The sequence below is a fragment of the Bufo bufo genome, chromosome 3 (assembly GCF_905171765.1).
Source record: "Bufo bufo chromosome 3, aBufBuf1.1, whole genome shotgun sequence".
Lineage (NCBI taxonomy): Eukaryota > Metazoa > Chordata > Amphibia > Anura > Bufonidae > Bufo > Bufo bufo.
In genome coordinates, this window is record NC_053391.1 from 85,976,967 (window position 1) to 85,992,532 (window position 15,566).

Here is a 15,566-nt window from a genome sequence, read left to right on the forward strand (position 1 = left end):
TTATAATTTGAGGAAACAATAAACAAAGCCGGCCAAGGAGGCAATATGGACAATCACAATACATTAGTAAGTGCCTTGTATTAACTGTGGAAACAGTGAGGTTGTGGTACTACTGAGAGCGCCACTGCCTTCTCAAACAGCTGATCAGAAGGGGTCCAGGGTGTCAGACCCCCGCCAATCAGATACTGATGATCTATCTAAAGGATAAATCATCAGTAAGGTAAAGGTACAGAATACTGCTTTAAGCTTAATTTTGTAGAAAATCGAGTAGTTACCGGATAAGAGTTATCAAAACTAAAGTCGAAAATGCATAGGTTGCTATTGGCAACTGCTCCACTTTCCACTGCACCACTATAAAATTCTTTTTTTGGAGTGTGAAAGAAGGCAGGGGTGACTGGAGGAACCTGTGGCCCTGAGATGTAAGGTGTTTCTTGGCACGCTGCATGCAGACCACTTCTGTTTGGGGTTTTCCTCACAATCTTTAAAACGGTTATCAGAGGCTTCACATGCAACCACCATCATCCATCAGGAGCAGGCACAGAAATCTCTATATCTAGATGACCAATTCTGCTCAGCCATGAAGCAGCAATTGGCAATGTGGCTGCTACTGCAAACCAGATGGGACAGCCGCCGACCACAACTCCAGAAGTCACACCCTGAAACTTCAAAAGATAGCCAAAGATACACCCCCACGGCCTCAGGAAGGACAAGGCCAACTCATGGAAGTCCAGAAGCACCAAAGGCATCCCGTAGAAGTGCAAATTGTGTCTGACTCCAAATTTTATAATCAGGGAACGCATTACCAATCGCAGGAGTCTTGTCCTGGGCGTTATTCTCCACGGGTGGCCCTGTCTTGGCTGTCATTGTACTGTGAAGCCTGGGCTCCAAAGCCATCTACTGTGGCTTCAGATGTGGCATGGTTTCTCCCCAAATGACTCCAAGTGAGAAAAAGTACCCCACAAGCACCAAAGCCACCTCACACCACACCTGAAGCCAGCTCATGTCAAAGGCACCAAAGTCATCTCAGGCCACCTCAAAAGCGCTAAGGCTACCTCATACCTACTTAAAAACGCAAGAGCCACATCATATGGTCCAAAGTTACCTCACACGACCTCAAAAGTGCCAGTCGCCCCATCTCACAAGCACCAAAGCCACTCTAAAAGGGCTAAGGCCACTAATTGCTGTCTAAAGTCACCTCACACCTAAAGCGTCAAAGCCATTTTGTGCCACCTAAAAAGTGCTAAAACGTGCTAAAGCCACCTCACGTCAAAGGCACCAAAGTCACCTCAGGCCAGCTCCAAAGCAACCAGGCTACCTCATACCTACTCAAAAACGCAAGAGCCGCCTCAGACGGTCCAAAGTTACCTCACACGTTACCTCAAAAGTGCCAGTCGCCCCATCTCACACGCATCAAACCCACTTCATAGTGAAAGCACCAAAGCCAATTTGTGTCACCTTAAAAAGTGCCAAAGTCACCTTATGTCACCACAAAAGTGCTTATGTCACTTCACTCCAAAAGTGGAATAATGTGATGTGAAGCACCACACAAGCCACCTCATACCAAAGCACAAGAGTCACCTCAGTCCACGTCAAAAAATGCCAATGTCACCTCACACAACCTCAGAGGTGCCAATCACCTCACCTCTCAGAGGCGCCAAAGCCACCACTGCGCCATCTCGGTACCCAGAGGCCTGTATACCGCCCCCCCCCGTGTCTCCCCCGACCCCGGCTTCCTCGCACAGGATATCCCCCCTTTGTGTGTCAGTTCCTCTCCTCGGACGCTGTCTTCCCCACCATGTCCCTGCTGCCAGCCCCCCGACCCAGGCGCCTCCCTCCCTCCCGGCGTGCAGTCTAGCAGAGCAGCTCCCTCCCCCCTCATTCCTCCTAACCGTGCAGCTAGCGGAGAACGTCTGCCCTGAACACACAGCAAGTAAGTAGGGGCTGCTGCCGAGCCTCAGACCCCCCCATGTCGTGGAGCACCGAGCTCACCCCCCCGGCAGCTAAGGGGTTACTGCCTGGCAGCCAGCAGTGGGGGGCTCCCCCAGTGTCACAGTTCATGAAGTAGTTTCTGCCCCCCCCCTCCATGGCGCAGACCCTATCCCCTCAGCCCGGGCACGATGTGCAGAGTCGGTGTATATTTTGGGTCTCTGCTCCATTGTTTGCAGGGCTTGTCTTCCATCTTTTTGTGAGTGCTGTGAATGGCAGCCTGTGTCAGAAGTTGTTTCTTGTTTGGGTGAAGTGCCCCCTGTCTGTGTCCTTGTCCCCTGGGGCCACGTCTGGGGTCCTGGAGGGAGTTTTGGTTGCTGTAATAGATTTGGAGATATATATATTTTGTGTGGTTGTAGTGTATGTCGTTTGTGTTTCTTCTAGTAAAGTGGTCACTTTGTTTATGTACATGGCAAGGCAGCGAAGAGGGTGGCACAGGCCTAAAATTACTGTGTGAGGCAATCCGGTGCTCAGAATAGTGCAGGCGTCTGTGCACCCGGGTGGTGGTGGGCTGAGCAGTCTGACTGGGGGACTTATAGAGGTGACGTTGGTGCTCATTCACCCTGACATCCATCGGGCCGGCATACAGGATTTGGGGTACGCAGATTCGGTACCCATGAACTGCGCTGGACACGCTTGTAATTCATCTCAAGATTAGTGTTGAGCGAACTTGTGTTTTAAGTTCGGCGTCTAAAGTTCAGGTTATCGAAGAATCGCGTTATGGATTCTAAATTCCGTTATTGTCCGAAGTGGCGGAATCCATACCGCGATTCTTCGATAACCCGAACTTTAGACGCCGAACTTAAAACACAAGTTCGCTCAACACTACTCAAGATGCTCAAAATAATGGATCCGCGACAATGGGTGGCAGCGTCGGCGCAGATTTGTAGCGGTACCCATGCCCAGAAAATGGCATGTGAACATACCGTTACGCTAAGTTCACATTAGCGTTAAGAAATCCAGCCGCCTGTTTCGCCAGCATAAATGCCTGCTGCAGGCTGGACAAAAACGTAGCGTGCAGAGTAAATTGTTTGACCAAAAGCGGCATTTATGTCGGAAAGTAGTTGGATCCCATTGTAGTCGGTGGGGTCCGGCGGTTCCTGCCATTATCCTGCTATGCAGGATACAGCGCAGGCTCTTCCTCTGCCAGATTTCGTCACGCCGCTAAGAACGTAGCCCTAGGCTAGCTTCACGCTGGCCGTAGACTAGGGAACAGCCTGCTAGATCCCTCTGTATTCCGGAATTTGCCGGAAGCTTGAAAGTCTCCATCCAGTCCCATTAACTATAATGGGGACCGATGAAGATCCGGCCGCAGCCCGGCAAATATGCAGAGAATTGTCCGGGTCTCCGCCTGTCCCCATTATAGTTAGGACTCATGCAAACAAACGTATTTTTGGTCCGATTCGCATCTTTGCAGGTCAGATGCGGTCACTTCAATGGGTCCGTGTCCATTCCGTGGTCCCGCAAAAAAAATTAAAATAAAAGAACATGTCCTATTATTATCTGTTTTACGGACAAGGATAGGACAGTTCTATAGAGGGCAAAATGCGGAACACTCAGCCAGCATCAACAATTTTCAGACTGCAAAAATGCCGACGGTCGTGTGCATGAGCCCTAACAGGGCCGGGCAGAGACTTTCAAGCTTCCGGCAATGCAGAATACAGAGACCCAACAGGCTGTTCCCTGCCAGAACAGCCTGCTGGATCACTAGTATGAAACTAACCTTGGGCTACATGCACACGACAGTGAAAAACGGATAAACTGTAAGTTTTTTTTCACTGATGCCTTTCTGAGAAACGGATGTTAAAAATTGACCCATTCAATTGTATGGGTGCAGTCGGTCAGTGAAAAACGGACAAGATAGATGGACAAGATAGAACATGATCTATTTTTTGACGTCTGTTATTCACTGGGTGTCCAAAAAAAAAATGCCATGTGATTAACCCCATAGACGACCATTGGTCTTAAAACAGATGTGTGATGGCCATTTAAAAAAATGTCCATCACATGTCTGTTTTTCGTGTGCATGTGGCCTTAGGGCTCGTAATACACGGGCACCGGCCATGTACACCCCGCATCACGGATGCAGGCCCATTCAGTGTGCTTCCGTGGGGTTTCTGTCCGTGCCTCCGCACCGCAAAAAAGTAGTGCATACACTACTTTTTTTGTGGTGCGGACCGTCGGATGTGGATCGCATGCGGCAGCCCTACGGTCGGTGCCCCTTCATTGTGGACCACAATTTGCGGTCCATAGTACGGGCCTGGCCGACACACGTTCGTGTGCATGGGCCCTAACTGTTATATGTCCGAAAATACTCCCAACATGTAAGGCTGGGTTCACACCAGTGCTTTTATTTCTGTTGTTCTGCTCCGTTATGCTCGACGGATCACATTTGCTTATAATGGGATTTGGTTTCCATTAGAAAACCTGGCATTTTACCGGACAGGATAATACGGCATGCAGCACTGTTTTGTCCCGTATTTTTTGACAGAGCCTCCGACGCAGATGTGAACACAGCCTTAGCGCTCTTTCACACTTGCGTTGTCCGGATCTTGCGTTGTCCGGATCCGTAAAAACGCGTAAGAACGCATAATTTTTTCTTTACGGATGCGTCTATCTGGCTTTTTTGGTAAGAGACTGATCCGGAAATCCTGAAGCCAACATCAACGTTTTTTTTACGGATCCGTCGTACGGATCCGGTATAAGGGCCGGATCCGTACGACGGATCCGAAAAAAAAACTTTGATGTTGGCTTCAGGATTTCCGGATCAGTCTCTTTTCGCGCCAGCCAAGTCCTTACTGGCGCAGGCGCAGACGCAACTTCCGGATCCGTCGTTGCGTCGTAACAACTGAAGATCTTAGGACGGATCCGGATTAATGCCTTTCAATGGGCTATTATTCCGGATGCGGCAAGTGTTCAGGATTTTTGACCGGAGCAAAAAGCGCAGCATGCTGCGGTATTTTCTCCGTTCAAAAAACGTTCCGGTCCTGAACTGAAGACATCCTGAACGGATTTCTCTCCATTCAGAATGCATGGGGATAATCCTGATCAGGATTTTTCCGGCATAGAGCCCCGACGACAGAACTCTATGCCGGAACAGAACAACGCAAGTGTGAAAGAGCCCTTATATGTACACATTGTGAACAGAGCCTTGTTTGCACTTTGGTCGCTGAAGTTTGTACAACGGGACTATAGACAGTTTTGTCAAGAATTTGCCTCAGTCCTACCATAAAGGTAATTTTGCTACAAACTACTGCAAATAGCGTTTGTTGCAAAAAAAATGAAATTTGTTGGCCCGTGAAGGACAAAGCTTTCCCAAAGGCTGGTTTTATATGAGGGTAGGACGGGGGTGACTGGGTCCGACTGCTGGTCTACTGATCTGAACTCACAGCAATGTAGGGCTCTCTGATGCTGTGAGTTTGGGATAGTAGACATGTGTGTGAAATTGGAGGCAGTGTGAGCTCTGTATAACTTGGAACTTGCACAGTGCTGTAATTTGGGTGTGTGCATGAACGCTAAAGGTATGTGCACATGTTGCGGATTATGTGCGGTTTTTATGCACCTGAGTCTCGTGAGGAAAACCCGCAGTGTAATACAGTACCAGCAAAGTATATGAGACAAATCCGAGGTGTGGATTTTGAAATCTGCAGCTTGTCATTTCTTCTGTGCGGATTTCACCTTTTTCAATGCAAGTGTGAGATCTGTGCCAGAACTGCACCCAAAACCACAGGCTACTTTTGGCTTTCCATTTGTGAGATCGTGAGAAGTGACATGTTATACTTAGAAGCAGATATGATTGTGGATTTTATAGAAGTCAATGGGGAAGCAGCAAAACCTCTGACCTTTCAGTGTGGTCCTACCCTTAGGCCCCTTTCAGACGAGCGAGTTTTCCGCGCGGGTGCAAAGCATGATGCGAACGCTTTGCGCCCGCACTGAATACGGACCCGTTCATTTCTATGGGGCTGTGTACATGAGCGTTGTTTTTCACGCATCACTTGTGCGTTGCGTGAAAATCGCAGCATGTTCTATATTCAGCGTTTTTCACACAACACCGGCCCCATAGAAGTGAATAGGGCTGCGTGAAAAACGCATCGCATCCGCAAGCAAGTGCAGGTGCGATGCGCTTTTCACTGATGGTTGCTAAGAGATGTTGTTTGTAAACCTTCAGTTTTCTATCACATGCGTGAAAAACGCATCAAGGTGCAATTCACCCGCGCGATAACAACTGAACGCAATCGCAAACAAAACTGACTGAACTTGCTTGTGAGTTTTCCTGAATGCATCCGGACCTAATCCGTCACGCTCGTGTGCAAGAGGCCTTAGGCTGAGTTCACACGGGCGAGATTTCCGCGCGGGTGCAATGCGGGAGGTGAACGCATTGCACCCGCACTGAATCTGGACCCATTAATTTCTACGGGGCTGTGCACATGAGCTGTGTTTTTCACGCATCACTTATGCGTTGTGTGAAAATCGCAGCATGCTTTATATTGTGCATTTTCCACGCAACGCAGGCCCCATAGAAGTGAATGGGGCTGCGTGAAAATTGCAAGCATCCGCAAGCAAGTGCGGATGCGGTGCGTTTTTCACGCACGGTTGCTAGGAGACGATTGGGATGGAGACCCGATCATTATTATTTTCCCTTATAACATTCTGACTACAGAATGCATAGTAAAATAGTGCTGGAGGGGTTAAAAAAATTAAAAAATAATTTAACTCGCCTTAATCCACTTGCTCGCGCAGCCCGGCATCTCTTCTGTCTTCATCTTAGCTGTGTGCAGGAAAAGGACCTGTGGTGACGTCACTCCGGTCATCACATGATCCATCACCATAGTAAAAGATCATGTGATGACCGGAGTGACGTCACCACAGGTCCTTTTCCTGCACACAGCTAAGATGAAGACAGAAGAGAAGCCGGGCTGCGCGAGCAAGTGGATTAAGGTGAGTTTAAAAAAAATTTTTTAACCCCTCCAGTGCTATTTTATTATGCATTCTGTATTCAGAATGCTATTATTTTAGCTTATAACCATGTTATAAGGGAAAATAATACAATCTACAGAACACCGATCCCAAGCCCGAACTTCGGTGAAGAAGTCCGGGTTTGGGTACCAAACATGCCGATTTTTCTCACGCGTGTGCAAAACGCATTACAATGTTTTGCACTTGCGCGGAAAAATCGCGCATGTTCCCGCAACGCACCAGCACCTTTTCCCGCAACGCCGTGTGAACTCAGCCTTATTCTGGTTCTGGATTAAAAAGCATCCTGGCCGCGTCCAGCTGTCCCCCTGAGCGGTGAATGTGTCTGTGCGCCGATGCTTCCTCCATGTATTGATCTGAGTAATGGACCATGCGGTAGTTCATTTACCTCCTGGCATCTGATTTGGTTTGGTTTCCATTGTGATTACCTTTATACCAGTGAGCAGCATGAATTCTGGCTTTTCTCATGACTTTTTCCGCAGTGGTTGCTTGCCTCGTGCCTCAGCAAATATGCAGTCACAATTAGTCACAGCTATTAGCACAATGGTAGTGTGTGCACGCTGAATCTGCGCCTACAGCAGTTCCCCGAAAAGTAAAATGTAACTGAACTGAACATCTGAATACCGAAAACAGCAATCAGTTTTATACCGTGATGGGTACATTGACTTTAATAGGTTAAATGGTGTTCAAAGGATTCATCCTTGTAGCTGTTTTCTGTTCTTTTCTGGCTCTTTTGCCTGACTGAGAAGTGTGGTAGACTGTGCTATTCTGTCCAGCAACAAATCCAGAAAAGAACGGGAAATAGCTAGTGAAAAGATGAATCCTTTGCTCCCAGTATACAGTTGGCGGTATATGTCTGGATACTGTTTTCGGGTATTCATATGTATACCCCCAATGGAAAGCCCTGTGGAGGGCTAGACGCTATGTAAATGCTGCCGAAATTAGTAGACCCTTACCTGTGTTCTAGACGACAACTCCTTAGGTTTGCTAGGTGATTGCCATCAGAAGATGTGAGCTAAAACCAGGAGTGGAGCCAATACAGTAATAAGTTATAATGGAAAGATTTACGTCTGTTCTGTGCTCCTGGCCAGCACCTGGTGTTGGCTCGCAGTCACTGATGGAAAACATTGAGCCCCAGGTGCAGAAAGAACAACCCATGATGTTACAGTTTTGTATTGTTCTCTCTCAGGGTACTTTCACACGAGCGTTTTTGTTTTCTGGCATTGAGTTCCTTCCTTCACAGGGGCTCAATACCGGAAAAAAAACTGATCAGTTTTACCCTAATGCATTCTGAATGGAGAGCATTCTGTTCAGGATGCATCAGTTCAGTCCCTCTTACGTTTTTTGGCCGGAGAAAATACCGCAGCATGCTGCAGTTCTCTCTCCGGACAAAAATACTTAACACTTGTCGGAATGCCGGATCCTGCATTAATTCACATTGAAGTGTATTAGTGCCGGATCCGGCATTAAGTGTTCCGGCAAACAGATCAGGCTTTCCGGTCTGCGCATGCTCAGACCTTTAAAAATGCAAAAAAAATTAATGCCAGATGCGTTTTTCCAGATGACACTGGAGAGACGGATCCGGTATTTCAATGCATTTGTCAGACGGATCCGCATCCGGATCCGTTTGACAAATGCCATCAGTTTGCGTCCGGATTGCCAGATCCTCTGCCGGCGAGTGTGAAAGTACCCTTAACCCATTAGTGACTGCCAGTATGACATATTATGGCAGTCGCTAATGGGCCTTTGAATAAGGCCCCACTTCCTTACAGCGGCCTAGTCTAAGCACTGCATTGGTCTCCCTTGGATCCATGAGCAGGAGCGTGTTAGGGCCCTGACTGGGAGAAGAGTCGATCTAGGTCGTTTAACCCTTAGTTGACGCAGTCAATAGCATCTGTGGCATATAAGTGGTTTAGAGAGAGGGCGCTCCCTGTCTCAGGCATCGGCACCCCACAAATAAGATCGCGGGGTGCTGATGTCTTCAGGCCTGGCTATAGTGTATCACTAACTACATTATAGAAATGATTCTATAGTTGCCTTAAAAAGTCCCCTTGTGTGACTAGTAAGTGTATAAAATAAAAGTTAAATAAGGTTTTATTAAATAAAAGAAATCTCCAAGTAAAAAAAAAAATGCACCTTTTACCATTGAAAAAAATGCTTTTCAATGGAAAAAAATGCAAAAATAAAATCCCCTCCATATATTTTGTTTCACGTAATTTAACCTATACAGTCGCAAAAAAGTGCCAGAATTGCTTTTTTTTTTTTTTTGCTTATGTACTCCAAAATGATCCCACAAAAATCAAGGTAATGAAAGGTAAGTTATGGGTCTTGAGATGTGGTGATGCAATAAAATTTTTTTTTTTTTTTTGTGTGCAACAAGTTCGGGTACCCCTGATCAAAATTACTGTTACTGTGAACAGTTAAGCTAGCTGAAGATGAAATAATCTCCAAAAATAAGAAAGTTAAAGATGACCTATTCCCTTTGTATTTTAAGCAAAATCAATATTTTATTTTCATCTTTTACATTTTCAAAATAACAAAAAAGGAAAATGGCCTGAAGCAAAAGCTTGGGCACCCTGCATGGTTAGTAACTAGTTGCACCCTCTTTGGCAAGAATCACAGCTTGTAAACACTTTTTGTAGCCAGCCATGAGTCTTTCAATTCTTGTTTCAGGGATTTTCATCCATTTTTCCTTGCTAGAGTCACTTCTGTAAGATTCCTGGGCATTTATCTTTTGAGGTCTATCCACCGATTTTCAATGATGTTCAGATCAGGAGATTGCGAGGGCCATGGTAAAACCTTCAGCTTGAGCCATTTGAAGGGAACCTGTCATCAACTTTATGCTGCCCATACTAATGGAAGCATAAAGTAGAGACAGGTGAGTTGATTTCAGCGATCTGTCATTTATAAGTTAAAAGTAAGTTGTTGCAGAGAACCAACATCACAATCCTTGCAGACTGGGCTTGGAAAAGAGTCACGGCCCCACCTGATAAGAGTCCTGGTTATTCATGAAGTCCTGCTCTCCTGCCCACCTGCTGATGACTGACCGTCTTCTATCTAGTTTTCTCCCTTTCTGTCTAGGAGAGAACTGCCAATCATCAGCAGATGGGTGAGAGAGCAGGAGATTATGGATAACCATGACTCTTCTCAGGTAGATTTGACTCTTTTGAAGGCCTAAGCAATGCTTATGATGCTGGTTCTCGGCAACTGCTTATTTTTAGTTCATGAGTGACACGCTGCTGAAATCAGCGCATCTGTCACTATTTTATGCTGCCCTCAGTGAGGTCAGCATAAAGTTGATGACAGGTTCCCTTTAAGGTAGTCTAGTGTGGATCTTGAGGTGTGTTTAGGACCATTATCTATTTGTAGAATCCATCCTCTTTTCGACTTAAAGAGGACCTTTCACCAGAATAAAGCATCTAAACTAATTATACAGACATGTAGAGCGGCGCCCAGGGATCTCCCTGCACTTACTGTTATACCTGGGCGCCGCTCCGTTCTCCTGGTATAGCCTCCGGTATCTTCATAGTTAGGCTCCACCCAGGGGAACCTGACGGCGTCTCATTCTCCCATGCTGTAGCGCTGGCCAATCGCAGCGCTCAGCTTATAGCCTGAGAGGCTTTTTTTTCTCTCAGGCTATGAGCTGAGCGCTGCGATTGGCCACCGCTACAGCATGGGAGAATGAGACGCCGGCAGGTTCCCCTGGGTGGAGCCTAACTATGAAGATACCGGAGGCTATACCGAGAGAACGGAGCGGCGCCCAGGTATAACAGTAATTGCAGGGAGAACCCTGAGCGCCGCTCTACATGAGCCGCCCTCAGCGCCGTTACAGGGGGGCCAGGAGGTGGAGGTCCTTCTTAAATATTACCCTGATGGCAGGTGCCTGCTCTGCCAGTAAATTACCGGAGGAGGCGGGCGGCAAGGGAGGCTGTTCTAGCAGCTCCCCACTCCTCCCTCGCGCGCCCTCTGTGATGCCGGAGTATGGCGTGCTGGAGGACTGAGGAGCTGCACCACACTGGACCCCAGGGAGGTGAGTGTTGAAGTGTTTGACTGAGTGAGTGTCTGCCTGTGTATTTATGTCAGTGAGTGAGTGTATGTATGTCTGTCTTTCTGTCAGTAAATGTATGTGTGTCTGTTATTGAGTGTCTGTGTGTGTATGTCAGTGAGTGTGGATGTCTGTCGGTCAGTAAGTGTCTGTGTGTTTGTCAGTGAGTATATGTGTGTGTTTGTCTGCCAGTAAGTTTCCGTGTGTGTGTGTTTCAGTGGGTAGGTGTATGTCTGTCAGTGAGTGTATGTGTGTCTGTCTGTCAGTGAGTGTATGTGTGTCTGTCTGTCAGTGTGTGTGTAGGAAAACCCTCTGCCTACGCGCCTTTTCCGCACGTGCCGCACACAGGACCGTAGCGGTTACACCACTACACCTATTCCAATTAGGACAAGGTACAGACAAGCACCATTTTTAGAAGAAACCAGGCAGTATACACCCAGCTGCACATAAAATTAGGGTGACACAGACTTGATAAAGGGGCCGTCTAGACCCCAAAACGCGTTGTCTCATAATAAATTTTGATGTATCCTGTACCGGGTTGTGGTAATTGCGCCCTATGATCGTTGGATCACTTCTCAGTGACAAGCTGAGATACGTTTTCCTATATATATACCCGAGTGGCGACCTGGCCTTCGCCCCAAGGGGTCTCCTGACGCATCTGGCAGCACCGACCTGCGACTTTTATACCTTACAGCCCACCTGCAATACGGTTGCACTCAACTCCGGTGCAACCAAAACAGGTGAGTCTATCGTATCCACCAGCTCTGAAGGAAGCTGTTGTACCTCGATTTACTTACCCTATGAGCGCCTCTCTCACCCTTTGGCCGTTACTTCACAGTGTGTGTGTGTGTGTGTGTGTGTGTCAGTGAGTGAGTGACATGAGGGGGCGGCAAAATGGATCTTTGCCTAGGGCGGCAAAAATCCTTGCACCGGCCCTGTATTTGGTGGTGCTGTAGTCGTACTGACCCAGAGAATAACGTTGTTATTTATGCCAAAAAATTAATGCTGTAAAATTTAGAACGTAAAAATTCAGTGGCGTATTGCTTGTGCCATTAATATCTAGAGCTTGTCCCTTGTCCTTATACGGCTACATTGATGGAAAAAGAAGAGTTATAGCTCCTGGAATGTAACCATGAAAAAAATTACTTGGTAACAGAGGGGTTAATTGTTTCAAGTGAACAAAATTTAAAGACAGGAACTTGTGGTCAGTGTTAGGAAATGCAGAATGCTGTCTAAATTGCATTACGTTTTGTTGTCTTTCCGTACTCTTCGTGTCAAGTAGGTTGAGTTGTTTATTTGACATTGGATGTGATGAAACTGCTCTCTACGCTCCAGATAAACCCGTATGGACAGGGTGGTTTTATGCCGTGTACAAAGAGGCATTGCTTCACCCAGTGAGACTGAGATGGTTTTATATGGCCCTGTAACATCACAACTATAGGTCTCTATCTATATTAAAGGCGATCTGTCACCAGCGCCCTCCCTAACCAGCTGTTTACATAGACACATAGCTGTGCTTCACCTGAATGAAACGCTGTTTTTCTTTTGTTGATCCGAGGCTCAGTTTCCGAGTTATGATCCTATTTTTAATATACAAATTAGACCGTTGATGCAATGAGGGCGTCACCATTGCTCTTGGTTGCACCCAAGCTCCACTCCTTTCTGTTCCCAGCCCCTCCCTTGCTGCTCTGCCACTGTCTGGCCCTGTCAAAGCAGCCACTCGGGAACAACAAAAGAAAAACAGCGTTTTAATCAGGTGAAGCTCAGCTACTGTACGTGTCCATGCAAACAGCTGGATAGGGAGGTTGCTGGTGACAGATTCCCCTTAAGCCGACCCTCCAGTCCAAACGGAAAATTTGACTATAAATTACTAATGTATAGTCAACATACGGGGGCCATCGCTGATACACAGCCCCTCATTGGTGCTGACCCCATCTGATGGGAAGCGGGCCCTAAACTGTTGCTTCCCACAGTAAAGAAGACAATGGGGAGCAGAACGGCCATGAAGTATGCTGAATATACACAAGCAATGTATACTCAAACGTTCGATTTGGGAATGTTACTTTATGCTGCTCTAAATGTGTTAAAATAATAAAGGAAAATATACTCGTCACTTAAACCTCCACTGCTCCAGCCAATCACTGGCCTCAATGGTATACGGCACGAGACTGCTGAGGGCAGTGATTGGCTGCAGCAGTCCTTCCTCACCACTGCAGCCGGTAAATACAGGCCAGAGGTGCCTACCAGAGCGGCAGTACTCCAAACATAGAGGGATTGGGCCGTGAGTATATTTTATTATTTTATCACATTGAAGGGAATTCACTTCAGTGGGACCACACTGTCCGCATCCGTATGTTTGTTCCACTGCCCTGCCAAATTATAGAACATGTCCTCTACTTGTCTGTTTTACGGGCAAGGATAGGACAGTTCTATAGATGGCAGGATCTTCCATTCTGCAAAATGCGGAACACTCACGGACGGTATCTGTTTTTTGCGGATCCGCAATTTGCTACAGCTGTGTGCATGAGCCCTTACTCGTAGATGGCATGAACATGGCCTTGTAGCTACTTGTCTTGATCTTTGAGATGTGTTTTAGCAGCTGATTTACTTTTCTGCTTCCAGAGTAGGTAGCCATTAAGACATTAATTAGGGGGTTGGTATTCCTTGCCTGTGTTATCATAGAGGCCAGTTGGATGCTGGGGGATTTCCACATTTCTTGTGAAGCAGTCGCTGAGGTGAAGATGGTTCACAGCACATTGTCTTCTCGTGTCTGGACATGTCATGTACCTGTGTGTGCCGGAAGACAATGTGCCCTTCCAGAAATGATTATTATACACATGGGTGCTGCTGGGGTGGGCAACCGGCGGCACTCCAGCTATTGTGAAACTACAATTCCCAGCATGCTCCATTTATTTATATGAGAGTTCTGAGAAGAGCAGAGCAAGTATGCATGCTGAGAGTTGTAGTTTCACAACAGCTGGAGTGCGGCAGGTTGCCCACCCTGTAAAGCCTCTTGCACACGACCGTATGGCGCTTTCAGTATTTTGCGGTCCGCAAAAAATACAGATGACATCCGTATGCATTCTGTTTTTTGCGGAACGGAACATCTGGCCCCTGATAGAACAGTACTATCCTTGTCCATTATGCGGACAATAACAGGACATGTTCTATCTTTGAACAGAAAAATGGAAATACGGAAACGGAAGGCATACGGAGTACCTTCCGTTTTTTATTTTTGCGGATCCATTGAAATTAATGGTTCCGTATACAGTCTGTATACGGAACGCAAGAAAACGGAACGTAAATGGCTGCTGTAGACCCTGGCTGTCTGCGCTAAATCCTAATGGTGCTGAGCTGCAATACCAGACACAGCCTATGAACAGAGTGGCGCTGGTTTCAGGAAAGAAAAAGAGCCTTGGGTGCATTCACACGCGGCAGATTTTGTTGCAGAAAATTTCTGTGACTGAAAATCCATTCCATCCATCTGAATGGGGTTGTTTCGGCAGTAAGCACTTGGATTTGTGCAGGCCTATTCAGGTGAAGAACTGTTTTCCAGTCGCATAAAATTTCTTCATCATAATCTGCCGCATGTGAAGGCACGTTTAAGGCCACCTACACATGAGGGCGGGTGAACGCACATAAGATTCTGCGTTTCTGCGGCGTATACGCACCAAAATCTGCAATTTATAACAGCTGTTTTTGGTGCATTCGACTATTTCAACTTTTTAGAGTAGTTCAGAAGTTTTCTAACTTTTGCAACTTTTTTCTGACCTAATTATATAGATGCTCCTTTTTTTGGCACCTGAAATTTGTCGCACAAACAGTCTAATTTCTACTTCACTCCAGGGCTGGTGTACTTTTCTTCATCTGTTTTGAGAGGCGAAATTTGACTTTTTTTGCATTAAAATTCGCACTTTCCAGAAGACATGCGACTTTTCTCTGCACAGATGTGACTTTTATGCACAAATAAATTAGACCAGTCTAACTGAATAAAAACAACCACCAGAGGTCAAACTAATAGCAATATGCCGAGTCTAATTAATCAACTGCTGTGTGACTTTTAATAAATACTCCGCAAAATAAAGTCAGAGGAATAAAATATGCCTGTCTAATTTTATAGCCAAAAGCAGGCGAAACTGATAAATGTACCCCATTATTTCCGGGCATCAGATCGATCTGCTGATGAGAAATGATGGTTTTTGGCGCCGACCGAAAGACATGATCACCTGATGAACGAGCGCTGGCACCTTTACATTGGCATTTATTGGGAGCAATTGTTTCTACAAATGCTCATCCCCAATAACTGACCCAGTGATCTTCCCAGGTGAAAGGACTATAAGCGCTCTTTCACACGAGCGGATGCCGTGCGGGTAATCCGCTGCCTGAAAGAGAGCCAAGCCCCGTTCCGGACAGCAGAGACACGGAGCTCTAACATGATTGATAATGCTCTTTGCCTCTCTGTAATCTTTTTACTACAAAATCACAGTGAGATAAAGTTGTCACTGTGATTTTGTAGTAAAAAGGTCACAGAGAGGTACGGAGCATTATCAATCATGTTAAT

At 46.5% G+C, this 15,566-nt stretch overlaps 1 protein-coding gene across 2 annotated transcripts in view; it reads left to right on the top strand.

The window, feature by feature from the left end:
- The first annotated feature begins 1,708 nt into the window (after positions 1–1,708).
- ST3GAL6 (ST3 beta-galactoside alpha-2,3-sialyltransferase 6) overlaps positions 1,709–15,566 on the top strand; it is a 217,954-nt gene continuing 204,096 nt past the window's right edge. Inside the window, exon 1 of one of the 2 annotated variants that reach the window (XM_040423284.1) lies at positions 1,709–1,930. The gene's annotated coding sequence lies outside the window, so the exon portion shown is untranslated. The remainder of the gene's footprint in view (positions 1,931–15,566) is intronic. The other variant, XM_040423279.1, reaches the window with a different exon arrangement.